The sequence below is a fragment of the Pongo abelii genome, chromosome 1 (genome assembly GCF_028885655.2).
Source record: "Pongo abelii isolate AG06213 chromosome 1, NHGRI_mPonAbe1-v2.0_pri, whole genome shotgun sequence".
In the NCBI taxonomy this organism is placed as follows: Eukaryota; Metazoa; Chordata; class Mammalia; order Primates; family Hominidae; genus Pongo; species Pongo abelii.
In genome coordinates, this window is record NC_071985.2 from 41,638,227 (window position 1) to 41,656,972 (window position 18,746).

Consider the following 18,746-nt stretch of genomic DNA (forward strand, 5'->3'; position numbering starts at 1 on the left):
CTGATAGAAAAGTACATACAATATGTAGTGATGGGGAAAGATAAGGTACTGTCAAAGGACAATGTGTTTTCTGGTACAACAGAGAAGTGGAATGTGTTAAGGGAAGCTGAGTACCAGAAAGATCCGGGTGTCACAGTTTGTGTAAGGTGTTTAAAGCTAAACCACAGAGTTTAATTTTATCCAATAGAAGAGGAGCCACAGAAGAGTTTCCATTTATTCATTAATTTATTCATTTATTCAAAAAACATTTCTTGAGTGCTTATTATAAGCCAGGTACTATGCCAGGCACCTGGGATAAGACATAGTCCCTTCTGTCAAGTCTTTACATTGGGTGGATGTGGGAGGGACAGATGACAGAACAATATGCATTGAGTGTAAGTGCTATGGTATAGGAAGCTCTGAGTGGGAAGGGCATGGAAGCCATGGAAGACCATGGAAAGCTTCCCAGGAGAAGTGACATCTGGACTGATCCTTTGGTCAAGCAGGAGTTAAAGAGGAGAAAAGGAGAGACATGGGTGTTCCCGAGAGAGGAAGAAGTCTTGTCCCAAAAGCAAAGTGAGGGTGATTGTTCCAGAAATGTGAGTGATTCTTTTAAGGCTCAAGCAAAGCATGTGATTCTTCTTTATACCTTCTATTTCTTTGCTGAGTCTTTCTGTTCTTTTGTTTCAAGCATGCTGCAATTGCTCATTAAAGCATGTTTATGATGGCTGTCTGTTTTAAAATTCCTGTCAGATGGTTTCAACATCTTTATCATCTCAATGTTGGCATCTGTTAATGGTTTTTTCTCAATCAAATTGAGATTTTCCTGGTTCTTGGTATTACCAGTGATTTTAATTGCATCTGGAAATTTGGGATTTATGTTGAAAGACTGGATCTTACTTAAAGATTCTGTTTAGCACACCTCCTTTGATACCACACTGGTGGGTCCAGGTTCCCCATTCAGCTGTTGACATCTGCAGGGCAGAGAGGTGGGATGGGGTGAAGGGGGTACCTCATTATTGCTAGGCCATGTTAGAAGTTCAGGCTTCCCAGTAGATCTCTGCTGATACCACCCTGGTGCCATGTCATTCCTTGAGTCCAAAAGTCCCTCCCAATTCTGCCTTCTTCTCTCTACCTATCGGAGTCTCCCTATGTTTGATTTACATATAATGTCCAGCGTTTTTAGAGTTAGTTAACAGGAGGCATAAGAAAAAGTGTGTCCACTCCATGTTGTCTGGAACTGGAAGTTCAAGTCGAATGTAAGAGAGAGGAGAGGAAATCACAAGCCATGAGACTGGAGAGTTAGGCAGGTTCTACACCAGCTATTCTCAAAGCCCTCTTACACTCTTAAAAATTTAGAACTTCAAAGAGCTTTTGATTTTGAAAGTTACATCTATCAATTATTACTGTTTCAAAAATTAAAATTGAGAAAATTTTATTTATTAATTTGTTTAAAAATAACAATAATTATTCCATTACGTGATAATGTAAGTAATGCTTTTCTTAATGAAAAATAATTATATTTTCCAAAACAAAAACAATTAGGAAAAAGAGTGTCATTGTTTTAGACTTTAGTAAATCTCTCTAATATCTGGCTGAAGAGAAGAATGCTGATTCTTTTTTTTTTTTTTGGAGACAGAGTCTCGCTCTGTCGCCCAGGCTGGAGTGTAGTGGTGTGATCTCGGCTCACTGCAAGCTCTGCCTCCTGAGTTCATGCCATTCTCCTGCCTCAGCCTCCCAAGTAGCTGGGACTACAGGCACCCGCCACCACACCCAGCTAATTTTTTTGTATTTTTAGTAGAGACGGGGTTTCATCGTGTTAGCCAGGCTGGTCTGGATCTCCTGACCTCATGATCCACCCGCCTCAGCCTCCCAAAGTGCTGGGATTACAGGTGTGAGCCACTGCGCCCAGCCCCCGAATGCTGATTCTTTTATCTGCTTCTGTATTCAATCTGTTGTGATATTATATGATGGGTAGACTCTGAAACACTCCACTGTATACTTGTGAAAGAATGAATGTGAAAAAGGAAAATAGATTTTTAGTATTATTATGAAAATAGTTTTGACCTCAGAGACCACTTGGAAATGTTTTAGGGAATCCCCAGAGGACCCTGGATCACATTTTGAGAACCGTGGCTCTAGATATGTTACTATTTCAGTAGCATCTAGGTACATGTGGCTGCTGAGCACTTGGAATGTGGTTAGTGCAAATGAGATACAGGACTTCCAGCTATATGTAATTTAATAAACTCAAATTTAAAAACTGGAACAGCATAAAATGTTTTGTTGTTGTTGTTAAACATGACCTTATAGTTTTGGTAGGAATACATTTCACTTTAACCCTTCAAAATTTAGCATCTGAATTGAGATACACTGTACATGTTAAATACATGACAGATTTCGAGGACTTAAAAAAAATAATGTAAGACATTTCATTAATAGTTTTTATATTGAGTGTGTGTTGCTATGATAGTATTTTTGATATATTGGGTTAAATAAAATGTATTTTAAAATTAAGCTATATTTGTTAAAATCTTTAGAATGCGGATACTAGAACATTTAAAATGACATATGTAGTTCACATTTTATTTCTCCTGGAGTGTGCTGCTCTAGATGAATTTAGATGATGAAGGCTTTGTGTGTCATGTAAAGCTTATTCTTTATTTTGAAGGTAATGTAGAGCCATTGAAAAGTCTGAAGTAGAGAAGTGACATATTAGATTTGCATTTTGGAAAGCTTACTTTGGCTTCAGTGTGGAGCATGGACTGAAGGAGGAACCAGTTAGGGTCAGGAGGTGATTGCATTATTGAAGGGTAGGAAGACTGTGGCCTAAAGAAAAGTGGCTAAACTGGAGACATATGGCTGGGCACAGTGGCTCATGCCTGTAATCCCAGCACTCTGGGAGGCTGAGGCAGGTGGATCACTTGAGGTCAGGAGTTCGAGACCAGCCTGGCCAAAATGGTGAAACCCTGCCTCTACTAAAAATACAAAAGTAGCCAGGCATGGTGGCGCATGCGTGTAATCCCAGCTAATCAGGAGGCTGAGGCACAAGAATCACTTGAACCCGGGAGGTAAAGATTGCAGTGAGCTGAAATCACGCCACTGCACTCCAGTCTGGGCAACAGAGTGAGACTCTGTCTCAAAAAAAAAAAAAAAGAATAAACAAACAAATAAATAAATAAATTGGAGACCATAGTGGAAAGATGAAATCAACTGGATTTGGTTCTTAAGTGTAATAATGGCATTTTGGTTATGTAAGATAATGTTCTTATTTCTAAGAGATGCACACAGGAATCTTTAGGGATGAAGGGCCATAATGTCTGTAATTTACTTTCAAACGGTCCATCATATTCACACACACACACACACAGTATATCTGTGAGATAATAAGAGTGAAAAGGTAAATAGCATCTTAGTAGTATTATGAAAAAATATATATGGAGAGAGGGGAAGGGGAGAAAAAGAAAATATGAGACAAAATATTAGCAATTTTGAATCTACATGAAAGCAATCTAGTAAATGATGAATCATTTTAGTCTTCTTCCAGCCCTTTCTGTAGGTTTGACAATTTTCAAAATAAAAAGTTGGGGAAAAAATGAAAAAAAAAAACTTTAAAAAGTCTTGGTAATCACTGATTAGATATGAGAGAAAGGGAGTGACTTTCTGGTTTCTTGCCTGGCAACAGAGTAGACATCACTGTCCTTCCCAAGAGGGAAGTACAAGAGGACAAATGGAATTGGAGGGATGAGTTCGGGATGGAATGTGTGGACTTTGAGATGCTCTGGGCTCCAACAGGCAATGTGCAACCCTGAAGTTTTTGAGAAGGAAATGTGGTAGAGATGCAGACATGGGTGTCTTTAGAATCTAGATGGTAATGGAAGGTACTGGGGGACACTGGAGTATCAAGGGCATGTGTGGAGAATGAGAAGAGATGAGGTGTGAGGATGAAATCCTGGCGAACACTGACATTTCAGGGTCAGCAAAGAAGGATATTGGAGTAGACAACTTCCAAGACGGCCCACGACACCACCTCTTCATAGGCAGGCTCTTGTGTAGTCAGCCCCTCTCACACTGTATCAGGGTTGGTCTGTGAGACAAGAGGGGTAGAAGTGATGGCATGTCACTCCTGAGATTACGCCATAAAAGACATTGTGGCTTTCATCTTGGCTTGGTACATGCTTATTCTTGCTGATCCCTTGTTCTGGGGGAAGCCATCTATCATGTCATGGTAGGCTACAGGGAGTTCCATGTGGGGAAGAACTGAAACCTCCTGCCAACAGCCATGTGAGGAAGCTTGGAAAACCTTGGAAGAGTATCCTTTAAAAAAAAGTTTTAAATTAAACATAAATAAATACATAAACAGTGCAACTGCAACCTCATGAGACATCCCAAGCCAGACAACTCAGGTAAGCCATTCCACCTAGCTAAATTGCTCCGGATTGCTGACCCTAGGAAACTGCGGGAGTCCAGATATGGTGGCTCATGCTGTAAACCCAACCCTTTAGGAGGCTGAGGTGGGAGGATTGCTTGAGGCCAGGAGTTTGAGACCAGCCTAGGCAAATAATGAGAACCCCCGTCTCTACAACAAATTAAGAAATTAGCGACGCATGATGGCACATGCCTGTAGTGCCAGCTATGCAGGAGGTGAGGCAGAAGGATTGCTTGAGCCCAGAAGGTTGAGGCTGCAGTGAGCTGTGTTTGTGCCACTGCACCCCAGCCTGGGCAACAGGGCAAGATTCTGTCAGAAAAAAAAAAAATCAAGAAACTGTGTGAGAGAATCCATGTTGTTTTAAGCTTCTGAATTTTGGGGTAATTTGTTATGCAGCAACAGATAACGAACACAGACAAGCCTCAAAGGTGAGTTAGAAGGGAATACGTCGAGACAGGAGAACCATGAACCTGGGATCTTGAGATGTCATGGAGGATGGCCTGGAATACAGTGACTAATACTACTGAATGGCAGAGGATTGGAATTTTCAACAAAGAGGTGATTTATAACCTTGGTGAAAGCAGTCAGGAGAGTGGGGGAGGGCAGAGACCAGATTATAGTAGGCCAAAGGGCAAATTAGAAAAGCTGTAATTTTTCCATTATCACATTTATTGAGGGGAAAAGTACAATGAGTATCACAATCCCAATTTTAGGTATGAGAAAGCCAAAGTCACATTGCTAATATGTGGCAAAATCCTCCTGACCATTCCACCAGTGATATATTAAATAATTTTCTCCGCTAGCATGGTGGCTCATGCCTATAATCCCAGCACTTTGGGAGGCTGAGATAGGAGGATTGCTTGAGGCCGGGAGTTCAAGACCAGCCTACGCAACATAGCAAGATCTGTCTCTATGCAAATAAAAAATAATAAAAATAAATTAGCCAGGTGTGATGGTGCATAGCTGTAGTCCCAGATACTCAGGAGGCTGAGGTGGGAGGATCACCTGAGCCCAGGAAAGAGGTGAAGGCTGCAGTGAGCCATGATCGTACCACAGCACTCCAGCCTAGGCAACACAGTGAGACCCTGTCTTTAAAAAAGAAAATTATCGGCCAGGCACAGTGGCTCACGCCTGTAATCTCAGCACTTTGGGAGGCTGAGGCAGTTGGATCACGAGGTCAGGAGATCAAGACCATCCTGGCTAACACGGTGAAACCCCGTCTCTACTAAAAATACAAAAAATTAGCTGGGCGTGGTGGCAGGCGCCTGTAGACCCAGCTACTCAGGATGCTGAGGCAGGAGAATGGCGTGAACCCGGGAGGTGGAGCTTGCAGGGAGCTGAGATCGCCCCACTGCACTCCAGCCTGGGCGACAGAGCAAGACTCCATCTTAAAAAAAAAAAAGAAAAAGAAAAAGAAAAAAGAGAATTCTCTCCACCTACATTCATTACTGTTTCTGGGAAGAGTTCTGATAAATTCAGTTTTTGCAACCTCATTCCATTTCCAGTGATATTCTTGAATCCCTTATGATTGTGGTGACCCAGCCAGCTTCCTAGCTGGGATGCTCCTTCATCTGGTTCTGCCTAACTCACCCCCCAGCCCCCACTGCCTTGGGTAAGTCCTTAGAAAGAGAACTGACAAATTAAAGTGAGACATTCTTTCATTCATTCCATAGCTATTTATTGAGCTTCTTAGAAGAGCTTCAGCTACCTGGTTAGCATTCTTAGACATCAATGGGCAACCAACTTGTCATTGGCAGTTTTACATATGAATTCAGCACTCCACAAGCAAAAGAAAATCTGCCTTAGCTTCCTAGAGAGGGGGGGCCCTACTCAAGGTTGAATAGAGCACAGTAGAATTCAGCGACTGCAGCATCAACAAATGAAGCAATCAGGGTAATCATTCAGCAGTGATTAATAGCAACATCTCTTCTTGGGTCTCAGACATGAAGCTATACATAGGTAGCTATTCCTAGCTCTAACTCTATTTTAATGTATTTGGCCTTCAGTCAATCAATTCACCTTCCTCTGACCCATACAGTGTCCCCCGTGAAAGGTTTCCTGAGTAAGATTCATCCTGGGGGTGCAACCCACTTCAGACCTGCTTGAGCTGCACCAAGCGGCCACATGGTGTTGTGGTCACCCCCTCTGGCTTTGGAGTCAGACATGCCTGCATTTGGGGTCCAGCTCTGACATGTTAGCTATGTCACTTTGAGCAGATTACTTTTTTAACCTTTTCCATCCTTGGTTTCCTCATCTGAAAAAAAGGGGGCAAGGGCTAATATCTACCTCATAGTATTACCATATGTATAACAGGAAGAAAAAGATGTAATGTAAAAAATGATTGCCATATTTCTTCATTCTAGGGGGGAGCAGGATTCCTCACAGAGGTGCTTCACTCATTTGTGGAGGAATAAACATTTTGTTCAACTTTTTTGGTTAAGAAAAGCAGCTGAGGATCCAATTCTCAGCTCCTTCTCTGATCTCAGAGTGAGAATAGCCCAGAATGGAGATGTTTGTTCAAAAGAGTTAAATTTCCTTTGTATAATAAAGTAACAGTAATAAGATATTTTCAGGGAGAGGTGGAGGGCAGTAGAGAGATGGAGGGGAAGGATTAGGGAAAGGGAGAAATGGCTGCAGGCAGGGCTCTGGGAGGCAGAGCAGCCAGGAAAAAGGGTGCTGGGCATGCTAGTGTGACGATTTTCAGCACTTCCTGGTCCGAGTAGTGCAGTCACAATCCTATGTTGCCCTTACCTTTAGTTAAAATCTTCCATGCAAAATGACCTTATGTCCTGAGGGTCTTTGGGGAAAGAAGAAAAGAACGGGCCCGCTTGCCATGAATGAGAGTGATGTGATAAGAGGACAACATTGTCAGCAGGCAGGTGAAAGTGCCCGAATTCTGCTGGAGCAGGAATTCATAAGGAAAAGTGATCACAAAAAGTGTCACTCCATCCCCCAAGAGTTTTTGGAAATCTTGGCTGGGTGTGGTGGCTCACACTTGTAATCCTAGCACTTTGAAAGGTCAAGGCAGGAGGATCACTTGAAGCTGGGAGTTCGAGATCAGCCTGAGCAACAAAGCAAGACTTCGTCTCTACAAAAAATACAACAGCAACAACAAAAAATGTAGCTAGGCATGGTGGCTTGCACCTCTCACCCCAGATACTCAGGTGGCTGAGGCTGGAGGATCGCTTGGGCCCAGGAGGTCGAGTCTGCAGTGAGTTATGACTGGGCAACAGAGCAAAACTCCGTCTCAAAGTAAAAAAAAAAAAAAAAAAAAAAAAAAAAATCTTGGGAAAACATGGACTCATGGACTTTCCAGACTTGGGTTGTTAATAAAGCATGATTCAAGAACGCTGGTAAAAATTAAGTTACATAAGGATTAAATGAGAGAATGTACATAAAACAAGTAGCTCAGAGCCCAGTTCTTGATAAGCATTCAACTTAAAATAGCCCTTATTATTATGACTTAGTGTTCAATTTCCTCTTTTCTTCACCCCTTTTACTTCAAGGGCTCACAATCTACTTAAAAATTTTGATATAGTCACTCATTTATTCTACAAACATTTACCACAGTCCTTTGATGTGTCAGGTAAGTTAAATAATTTCAGGCAGTAGTAATTGTCGTAGCTAATGTTTTTGAGGGCTTAGCATATACTAGGCACTGTACTAAGTGCTTTACATAGCTTTTTAAATTTAATCCTCAACAGTCCTAGGGAGGAACAATTATATTCCTACTTTACAAATGAGGTTAGAGAACATGGCACAGTGAGGTCAAGAGACTTGCCCCAGGTCACACAGCTAGCTAGTGGAGAGCCAAGGTTTGAACCCAAGCTGTTGAATTTCAGTGCACGCTTTTTTTTTTACTTTTTTTATTTTTTTATTTTTTTGAGATGGAGTCTCACTCTGTCACCCAGGCTGGAGTGCAGTGGTGTGATCTTGGCTCACTGCAACCTCCTCCTCCCGGGTTCACGCCATTCTCCTGCCTCAGCCTCCCCAGTAGCTGGGACTACAGGAGCTCGCCACCATGCCCGGCTAATTTTTTGTATTTTTTGGTAGAGACAGGGTTTCGCCGTGTTAGCCAGGATGGTCTCGATCTCCTGACCTCGTGATCCGCCTGCCTCGGCCTCCCAAAGTGCTGGGATTACAGGCGTAAGCCCCTGCGCCCGGCCTAGTGCATGCTTTTAAGCTCCACACTACACTATTTTTTATTTAATTTTTTTCTTTTTGTGTCTTCTCATGCTTGTTTCCTAACTATACTGTTTTTTAATGCAACTGACAATGTGTGTGACTTATGGCGTACAGAGTCAGAGGGATCATGAGGGAATGGCCACCATGCGGACGTTATCCTAGAAGAATGAGTGGGATTTTCTTGCCTTCTTTTCCCTTGAACCTCATATTCCCTTTCCAGCTCTAAGCACTCAAGATGGAGTGGCAGTAGGATCCCAACACTTATATCTGTCCAGAACTGGTCATCAGCTGGCTTGAGTTCTCCCATTCTGCCTGTGCCTTCCCTTAGCAAGGGAAAGAACAAGATGGAAGAGAAGGAAAAGGCCTGATTGAACCAGCCAATAGAAAATTAGAAGCTGACTATTTTGCAATAATGCAGCACAACAGCAATAAATAAATCAATCACTTGGGGGGGTGGAGAATGACTTTCCTATAATCAGCTATTAAAGTCTTGTACCACTAATTAGTCTATTAATTAGAACTGTTCTCTTCCTTCCACATGTTATCAGCCTGCCAAGGCAGAGAAAACTCAGCCCCAGGGGCAGGAGATAAGAGAAGTAAGACATACAGAAGTGGCAGATTCAAACAGCTGGGCTTGTGTGTGTTTTAAAAGCACAGTTCTTAGTGCCCCGGGCATATCCACCTGCTAGTAGGAAAAGAACGTTTATCAAAAACCAAAGGGCTGTTGTCTTTGTTGAGCAGAAAGGGGAAAAAAAGATTTAATCTTTAAAGAGAAAAACCACTGTAACCACACTCAGGGATCTGTGAAGGGCAGTTCCACTGGGTGTTCCCTAGAGCACAGGACACAGTGAGAAACAAACATGCTTAGTGCCAAGGCAGCATAATCAGAAGACCGAGGGGCAGAGGCACTCTGCTCCTACTATGTGCCTGGCACCACCTCCGTTCTTTATGTTTGTAGTATCTTGTCTGATGATTTCATCTGCATTCTCAGATGCCCTTGAGTTATTTCTGGGAGTTCCCAAAAAGGGACCTCAGATGAGCCCTCACAGCTGTGGTCACCAAAAGATGGCTGCTCTGCTCTGCCTCTCCTGTTGTGGCTCTCAGTGGTTCATGCTCCCTGCCCACCAAGAGCTTGGGAAAGCCTCTCATCACCGTGCCTGACCTTGTTTTGCAAGCTCAAAGGGCTCTGCCTGGGCCCAGAAACTCACAAGTCATTCTTCAAGAGTTCCAACAAGCTCTGAGCCCCACAGCAGTCTCCATATCCCTGACAAATGCACACTGAGGAGTACTGCAGCCTTCATACTCCTTTTCTCACTTTCCCAGCTCCTCCGATCTGCTCTGTCCTCCCCTAGTTACTAAGCAGACATCCCCTTGCATTCACATGAAAAATAGCAGACACAGGGTGGGGTTTTGGGGCAGGTGTCTCCACTAGCAACAGCTCACCAACAGTTGATAGGTTATCTTGCTTAATCCTCCCAACAGCCATGCGATGGGCTATCAATCCCATTTTGCAGAATGGGGAAACTGGCTCAGAGAGGTTAAGCAATTTGGCCAGGCTTCCATGGGCTGTGACAAAGCACTTGGTAAGAGCTCAGTAAACATTTGCTGATGGACAGAATTGAAAATATGGAGGAAATGGAAGATCTCCAGCTTCTGAGAAGCTCAGAGCCTGCTCAGACAGTAAAGGGGGCTGTCAATTGAGGTGGCCCCATTAGAGTAAGAGAAGGGGCAGAGGTAGAGAGTATAGGGTCAGACCCAAGGCCAATTCCTCCCCACCCCATTCTTTCCTATCTTGATAACTGTTGATATATAGTCCATTTTCTACCAACAACTCACCTCTGCCCCCTGTGCCTCAACAAACACATCCACACACACATAAAAACCCTTCAGAAGCGGTCAGTGGTGACATTTATGAGCTGCATGATCCTCAGCATGTCAACATGTACGTGTCCCAACATCAATACCTAGTTTGGGGATGGAGAGAGGAGCAGTGGTGATGTGGCAGAGAGAGTCTGAGCTTGAAATCCCATGTCAGGCCTCTGTTCCTTGGCAACCATCTGGGTGACTTAGGCAAATCGCTTTACCATGTCTACCTTCAGTTTCCTTATATGCAAAGTAGGAAATGTCAGCTGTCTATTCAAAATGTTATTGTGAGGATCAAGTGAAGTAATACAATACTTCTCACTAACATATATATACATAGAGAGAGAGAGAATTTTAAAATTACAAAATACTTTGTTACACATGTATCTCTGGCCACCTTTAGAGCAACCCTAATTATTATTATTTTCATTTTTTAGATAAGGAAATAAAAAACTCAGAAAGATTGAAATTCACTTGAAAACAGTGAATAGTGCTATTATTAAAAAGCAGTAGGCCTGTCCCACCCTATCTGACTTTTAGATTATGAAGCACCACTGCATTTACCCCCAGAGTCTCTCATCTGGGGTATCTGCCATGTTCAAAGCTTTCATTCATTTAATAAATATTTATGTGTTCCCATTTGGCACTAGGTATTGTGCCAGGCATTGAGGATACTATCGCAGAGGTATTAGTGTGGCAGGGAAAGCAGACGTCATATAAGAACAATAACAATATTGTGATTTTCATATTATAGCAGAGGAAGGGCCAGGTGGTGCAGGAGGAGACAGTCGGGAAACCTGAGGAATAGGTGGAACAAAGTCTCAAAAAGTCGGGGAGGGCCAGGTGCGGCAACTCATGCCTGTAATCTCAGCACTATGGGAGTCTGAGGCAGGCAAATCGTTTGAGCTCAGGAATTGGAGACTAGCCTGGGCAACATGGCAAAACCCTGTCTCTACAAGATACAAAAATATTCGCTGGGCGTGGTAGTGCACGCCTGTAGTCCCAGCTACTCAGGGGGCTGAGTTTGAAGAATCACTTGAGCCGGGAAGATCGAGGCTGCAGTGAGCTGAGATCACACCACTGCACCCCAGTGACAGTGACACAGTGAGGCCATCTCAAAAAAAAAATTGGGGGAGGACTTTTATCAAGGTGGAGAGAAACATGGTGTTTAGTACAAGTGAAGCATATAAGTAAGAGTGGAGGCTGTGCCAAGACAGGAGGCTGGAGAGTCAGTTGGGCCCAGATCTAGGAGGCCTTGTGAGCCAGGCGAAGGAGTTTGAACCTCATCCTTAGTCCAGAATGAAACTACATAAGAGTTTTACATAGGGAAGGGATGGATATATTTGCAAGATCCTTCTAAATGGGATATTGTCTTAGTCCAAGCTGCTACAACAGAAAACCACAGACTGAGTGGATTAAACATTTATTTCTCACCATTCTGGAGGCAAGGTAGTCTAAGATCAAGGCATCAGCAGATCTGTGTCTGGAGAAGGTCTGCTTCCTGGTTTGCAGTTGGCCATCTCCTCACTGTATCCTCCTGTGTTGGAAAGCAGAGAGAAAGAGAGGGAGAGAGAGAGAAAGAGCACACAAACAAGCTTTAGGGAGATACAGACATTCAGTACACAGCAGATGTGGAGACTGGATCTGGGCCTAGTGAGGCTGGAGGCAGGTAGCCGAGTTAGGCTAGAGACAAATGCAGAAATCCCAGCAAGAAATAATGGTGGAATGAGCTAGGAATAAAGAGAGGTCCAATCTTAGAGATTTAAGATTTAGGAAGTAGAATCAGGATGTGGTGATTGATTGGCATATGTGCAAGAAAGGAGGGAAGTGAGATGGAAAAGTCAAGGATGACATCCATGTTGCTTGTGCACCAGGCGGGTGGGGACACCCCTCACTGGACTAGGAGACACTGGTGGTAGAATATCTGCTATTTGGTACGTGTATTCTGCATGAACTTGTCTTGCAACTTCATCCAGGAACCCCTAAATTATGGCTGCCTTGCCTAGAGGAGCAGGAATGAATGAGATAAGCCTATCAACTTGAGGATTCTGTTTTCCAGACGCCTAGCGGTCCATGTGGTGGAGCATCAGGAAGGAGGAAAGGTGCAGGTAGAGCAAACGCATTCATCTCCCTGGGCCTCCTATTCTCTCAATCCAACCTCTCTTTGATTATTTAAGAACTGTTTGTCGAAGGCATACCATGTAAGGCCCTTAGTAGTTGCAGAGGGAGAAACTGATCTTAAAACAGTTTTACTATCTAGAAGGAGATAAGAAAACCAACCACAGAAATAAATACAGGTGTATTTATAACATGTTAACAGCCATAAAAGACATACTCTCAGAAAACTGAGGTCATAAATGACATTATTGATTGGGAAAATCAGAGAGGAAGAGGTTTTCGAGTTGGCCTTAAAGGACAGGTGGAATTTCTACAGGCGGAAATGTGAGATTGGGCGTCCAGTGGAGATATCCCTGAAGGAGGAAAAAGCATGAGATAAGATGGCAGCGTATTTAGGTAATCACCAGCTCGCTCTTTCTGCTTAGGGTATCTGCAGAAAGTGAGATATTAAGCTGGGATCCACGGAGCTTTGAGGAGTTTCAGAATTCCCTGAAATATTGTGCAAAATTATATTTCTGTATGCATGTGCATTTTTTGAAGAGAGGGTCCATAGCTCTTCTGCAATTCTCAGAAGGGTGTAGGTACAAGACAAGGTTAAAAACAGTAGTGGAAATTTCCGAATTAGAATTTACAGGTAGGCTGGGGCATCTGTGCATGTATATTCTAACAAGCTCGGGAAGTGACTCAGTGCACACCTCGGATCTCTAGACGGGCCCATGGAGGCCTTGAGATGCCAGCCTCGAGCGCTTCCCACCCTTTTCCCACCCCTCGATTCTCCACCCCCATTTTACAAGGAGTCACCAGCATCCCCATAGTCTCCACTGCCCTGGAAGAAATATGGCGAGGCAAGGTCAGAGGAACGGGGGAAATCAGAATATCTTGCAAAGACTCTGGAGTCCCCTTCAGAGACAGGGTGGGTGGGAGCTGCTCTGCCCCAAGTCTAGCGACGGCCACACGGCCTGACAGGTCTCCCGCCCCGCCGCAAGCCCGTGGTCAAATTCTGGGAATTTCCGAATCAGTTTGGCCCGCCCGGCTGCGGCAGATTTTCCCGGACACGAGCGTGCAGCGCCCGACGCGGCCGCTGGGTGGCGCCGCGCGGGACGCCGAGCGTGGGAAGCGCGGGCGCGCGGGCAAGCTGAGCTCACACGCCCGGGAAGCGGCCGCCGCGGAGCCGGCATCCGCAGCGGCTGCGCATCTCGGGCCTGCAGCGGGGCGCTTGGCGGGCGGGGGCCGGGGGAGAGCCTGTTTGCGCAGTACCCCCGGAGGGCGGAAGGCCGCCGAGGTAAGAGCCGGGAGCCGGCCAGGTGGGAGTGGGCACCTTGGGCCGGGCCTGCAGGGCGGTCCCCGAGCGTCCCGGGGTAGGGTGGGCTCCCTGGGGACGATGCCCGGGGCCCCGGCCACGCTCCGGTCGCGCCCCACCCCGACTGCAGCGCGGCCTTGGGGCGCTGCTGGCCTCGCCGCGGGGGTGGGAGCGGTCGCGGCCTGGAGCAGCTCCGGGCGGGCCCCAGGCTCTGGGGCCAGGGCCAGCTGCGCGCAGGGGTGAGTGAGCAGCCCCCGGGCCCTCAAGTGAGCCCCTGCCCGCTCCCCACCTTGCATTTCTCCTCTCCGCAGTGGGCGTGGTGCCCCTTTGCTGCAGAGGGGGCGCCCAGAGTTGAGGAAGGCTGCGGGGGAGAGCGCAGAGACAGGTGGTTGAGGGGGCGAGGGCTGGTGCGCCAAGGCTCGAGGTATTAATGCGTATTTCTTTTTCCCCCCTTCTTCAGGGGGCGCGGAGGTCCGTGTGGAGGAGGAGGCGGGAAGGCCAGAGGCATAGCTCAGGAGAGGGCAGGTGCTGCGGGAGATCACTTGGCTCTGTCTCTGTTCAGCTGCCCCCACCCTGCCAAATTAATAAAGTGGGTGTGGTGATGACGGTGGAGGAGTTTGATGAAGACCTGGCCCAAACTGCCCAGAACTGCCCCAGGCCGGCCGCCTAGTCCCGCGTGTATATCCGGGAGCCGCAGACTCTGAGCATTCTGTAGAGGGAGGGGGAATATTACCCGTAGGAGCTACAGCCACTGAGGCAGCTCCAGAGATAGGGGCTGCGGAGCAATCTTCAGGCTCACAGCCCAAGTTCATAGATGGTGAATTGGCCAGGAATGGTGGGAGATGGGGGCTGTAGGGAAATAGGGTAATTTCCTTAGGACCCCTTCCTTCCAGCTTTGCAACCGTAGACCAAAATTTGGGATCTGGCATTTGTCAAATGTGCTTAATTTTTTTTTCTTTCCCTTTCGGTTTGTTTTGTTTTTTAGAGAAACAGCAAGTGACAGAGCAGAGGAACGGCTGGCCCAGCCAATCCTGGAGCTGCTGTTGCAGCACTTGTTCCCCAAACAAGTGCTCCTACATTCTGGTAGGAGGACAGAGAGGAGGGGGCTACTGGTCCACACCCCTCCCCTGCCGAGGACCCCATGGCTGCTTCCCTGCGGGAAGGGCAGCTAGGCTGCCTCAGGTCAGATGGGCAGAGACTGCCATGGCCCAGGGTGGTGACGGTTTTGCGGCCCCTCCCTGCTGCCCAGTGTGGGAAGAAGAGCGCAGAACCTGGCAAGTTTCTCTCTGTGTCCTCTGGGCTGGAAGGAGCAGGTATAGACAGGGTCGAGGCAGCCAGGGCCTAGTGCTGCTTTGGCATTGGTGGCAGGAGGGCTGAACCTCCAGCCCCTTGGGTTTGGTTCCACCCCTGGCCTGTCCCTGGCACTCGACAACTGCTCGTGTGTGCTTATTGGTGCCACCATGTTATATAACGCTTATATAATCTTCCAGGGCGAGCACTGTGTCTCCGCTCTCAGGTCACGCAGACACGGTGTCCGTGTGGGAGGCAGGATCTGTGGAAGCCTGTGGGTGAAACTACTCCCCCCATCCCCAACCTGGCTCCTTCTCCTGATCTCAGCCATAGGAGGGGGGCTGGGAGAGCCAGGTCCCTCTCCACACCAGCTGTGTGGGATGAGAACACGGTTGGCTGGGCAGCTTTCCTCACCTTGCTGCCCCATTAGTCCCACTTGCCCTGTCTGGTAGAGCAGATGCCATCCTTGTGCTTTGATACCAGCTCTTTGTTTTGGGGGACCCCTGGCATGGCAGGTGGCACGGCGAGATGAACCCCAAAATGTTGCAGTGGAAGAACACATGGTACTTAGAGTTGGATAAAGAGAGGGAGAAATTAGCTCTGCCTTTGAAGAGCAAGGGTAACTAGAAGGATGGTGGTGGCATTATAAGAGATTTGGAGCGGGGCTAGGGGATGGTCAGGGAAGGGTGTACAGGGAAGTAGATCAGACAGCAAAGATAAACATGGTGTTCTTTTACTGTACTCTCCACTGGGCTGTCCCTGGTTACCAGGGCAACAGAAGCAGTGATGAAAATCATGCCTTTCGTTCAGTGGAAAAATCTGGCTCCTCCTCCTGGCTCTTCCTTCTCTAAATCGCCTGTGACCCATTGAGAGGGTTATGCTTTCAAGGATCAGAGAGAGACCCCAGCATGTTTTCATCATGCTCCCCTTTCCCCAGTCTTTTTTATCATCTCCCCTCTTCCTGCATCCCCTGTCTCCCCCCACAGCTTGGCAGTTGGCAGTTGCGTAGGAGTTGGAGTAGATGCAGGGGGAAGGGCATGGACGTCATCATAGGGCAGGGTGAGCAGAGCGTGGGCAGAGATGTGGATGCAGGAATGCCTGGCACATGAGGAGGGTCCAGCATTGATGAGCTAGATGGAGCCAAAAGCCCATTTCTGGGCTGGTAGGAGCTGAGGTGGGCAGGGTAAAGATGATGGTGGGCCTTCAGAGTTCAGCAGTCTGGGTTCGAGGGAGTAGGATACTAGGAAGGGCCTGAGGTTTCTTGTGCAGTTATCTTGTGATGAAAACTACCAAACCATATCCCTTTTTGAAGTTAAGATTTTTGTTTAAGTTTTTTCTATCATCTTGTGATGAAAACTGTGATTCATTCATTCAGCATTTATTGTGTGCCCCCCATATTAGGTGAGGTTCTGGGAACTGGGAAGCCAAAGGTGAGTAGCACTGGACCTTGACCTTGAAGAGACTGTGGTGAATGGAAGGATGATGAGTATATGGGGGAAGATCTGGCATTGTTGCAAGCCTGGAATCTGGGGTCCCCAGCAGGAGACTAGCAACATGCCAGATTGGAGGTGATAGGTTAGGGTGGAGCCTGTGGAAATGAAGAGGAAGAGATAATTTGGAGTGCTACTCTGGCTTGAGGACAGGACGTGGGGAAGAGAAAGTGCTGAAATTTTGAACCTTAGTGATTTATAGAAATAGAAACATTAGAGTTCAAACTTGTTTTGGGGAGTCATGTTTGATTTTCTTTTAGACACGTTGCCTTCAAGATGATGGCAGGGTATCCAAATAAAAATGTTTATGGTCAGGCAAGTAAAATATGCAATGGAAGTCGGTTCTGGGAAAAGATTGGAAGGATATTGGATTATGAAGCTTGAAGGTGGGTAGAGGTAGATCCTAGGGCCTGGGGCATTGCCTGGAATTGAGTGAGGCTGTATGCCTTGTACTGGTTTATTATCCCAGGGCTTGCCCAGACCCTGGACATTTCTGCTAACAAACACCCACATCTTCTACCAAACGATATCCCTTTTTAAAGTTAAGGTTTTTGTTTAAGTTTTCCTCTCCCTAGTAACTATGTCCAGGTATACCTGGAAAAACACACACACACACACACACACACACACACACACACACACACACACACACACACACACACACACACACACACACACACACACACACACACACACACACACACACACACACACACACACACACACACACACACGCACTTATTTCCCCCAAGGTCTTGTACCATTTGCTTATAGCTCGGGGATGTGCTGTAGAAATGTGCCACAAGTCTTTGGCCTCTTCTAGCATGCTGTTTATCACCCTGGAGGAGTAAGAGCACTGGGCAGAGTCAGGCGACTTTTGCTAGCTACGTGATCTTGGACACACCACTTCCTTTTCCAGGCCTAAGTGTCTAGTCTAAGGGATCTAGCTTCTGCCGGTTCTGAAGCCCTCTGATTTGATGTCTGGAAAGTTTTTTCCACCATTGCCCAGGTTTCTGATGCAGACCAGGCTTTTTGAACAAGTAGCCTAGATTTGTTAGTACCTTGTGGGAGGGACTGGTAGAGATGGAGGCCTAGTCCCCAGAGTGGGTCCCTGTCTTCAGTGTGGATAGGAGCCCTCCAGGTGGATGGGAGCCTCTGTTCCTCTTTGGAGCATGGAAATACTGGAAGAGCAGGTTTTCCCAATGACCAGGGGTTGCAAACTGTGGCCCATGGGCCGGATTCCTGTTTTTGTAAATAAAGTTTCACTGGAACAGAGACATGCCCGTTGTTTGTGTATTGTCTGAGGCTGGTTGCATGCTACAATGGCATAGTTGAGTAACTGCAAGGGAGCCTGTATGCCCCATAAGCCTAAAATATTTACTATCTTGCCCTTTAGGATAAAAGATAAAAACTTGTCAACCCCTGCTGTAGACTACCAGAAAAGTGCTTGGCCTTTTACTGAGGATGCTTATGATGGCTATTTCAGATTTCTAGGGTTCTTAAAGATTCTGCATTGGGCCTGTCTTTGTGATCCCATGAGAGGATGATCTGGTAGTTGAAATAGTAGATTATTAGAGTCAGCTCAAAAATAGTCATTCTGTATCTAGGAAAGCTCTTTCATTTTCAGCCTTTTCCCTGGAGCCTGGAGGCCTGAGTTCCTCAGCAGGACTGAGTTTGACAAGCTACTGTCCCTCTCATTCTGATTTCCCTGGGCAGTGCAGAGGATATACTGGACTGACCCGAGCCCAGTGTTGAGTGAGGAGAAGGGAGGCTCATTGGTTCCGCCTGTCCTGTAGGATCTTTCCCCTGATATCTCTATTGTTTCTGATCTCACTGGCACCTTTAGTGCCAAGGTCCTGGAGATGCCGCCGCAGAGAGAGCCTGCAACCCAGCCTGGCATGTCTGTCTGAACCTGGCACTCATCCACTCTGTCAGAATAAGGCTCTGGGCTTGGCGTTTGTGGGACATGTGTCTGTGTTGGCTTGGGACTGGAATCAGCAATCAGTATTCCTGCGGCCAACCTTTACGGAGTCCTTCTGTGTCCTAGTTTCCACCTTTTTGACCTGGTCCTCAAGCCAGAGTCTTGCTGAAA

The 18,746-nt window shown here is 46.4% G+C and overlaps 1 long non-coding RNA gene across 2 annotated transcripts; it reads left to right on the forward strand.

Moving 5' to 3' along the window:
* Window positions 1–4,150: 4,150 nt before the first annotated feature.
* LOC129048122 (uncharacterized) lies at window positions 4,151–9,094 on the forward strand. Of its 2 annotated transcripts, none has more exons than XR_008510194.1 (3): window positions 4,151–4,385; window positions 4,805–4,966; window positions 8,814–9,094. It is a non-coding gene; the product is annotated as an uncharacterized LOC129048122 (long non-coding RNA). The 2 variants fall into 2 exon arrangements; XR_008510193.1 differs by lacking the exon at window positions 8,814–9,094 and adding an exon at window positions 5,212–5,319.
* The last annotated feature ends 9,652 nt before the right edge of the window (window positions 9,095–18,746 follow it).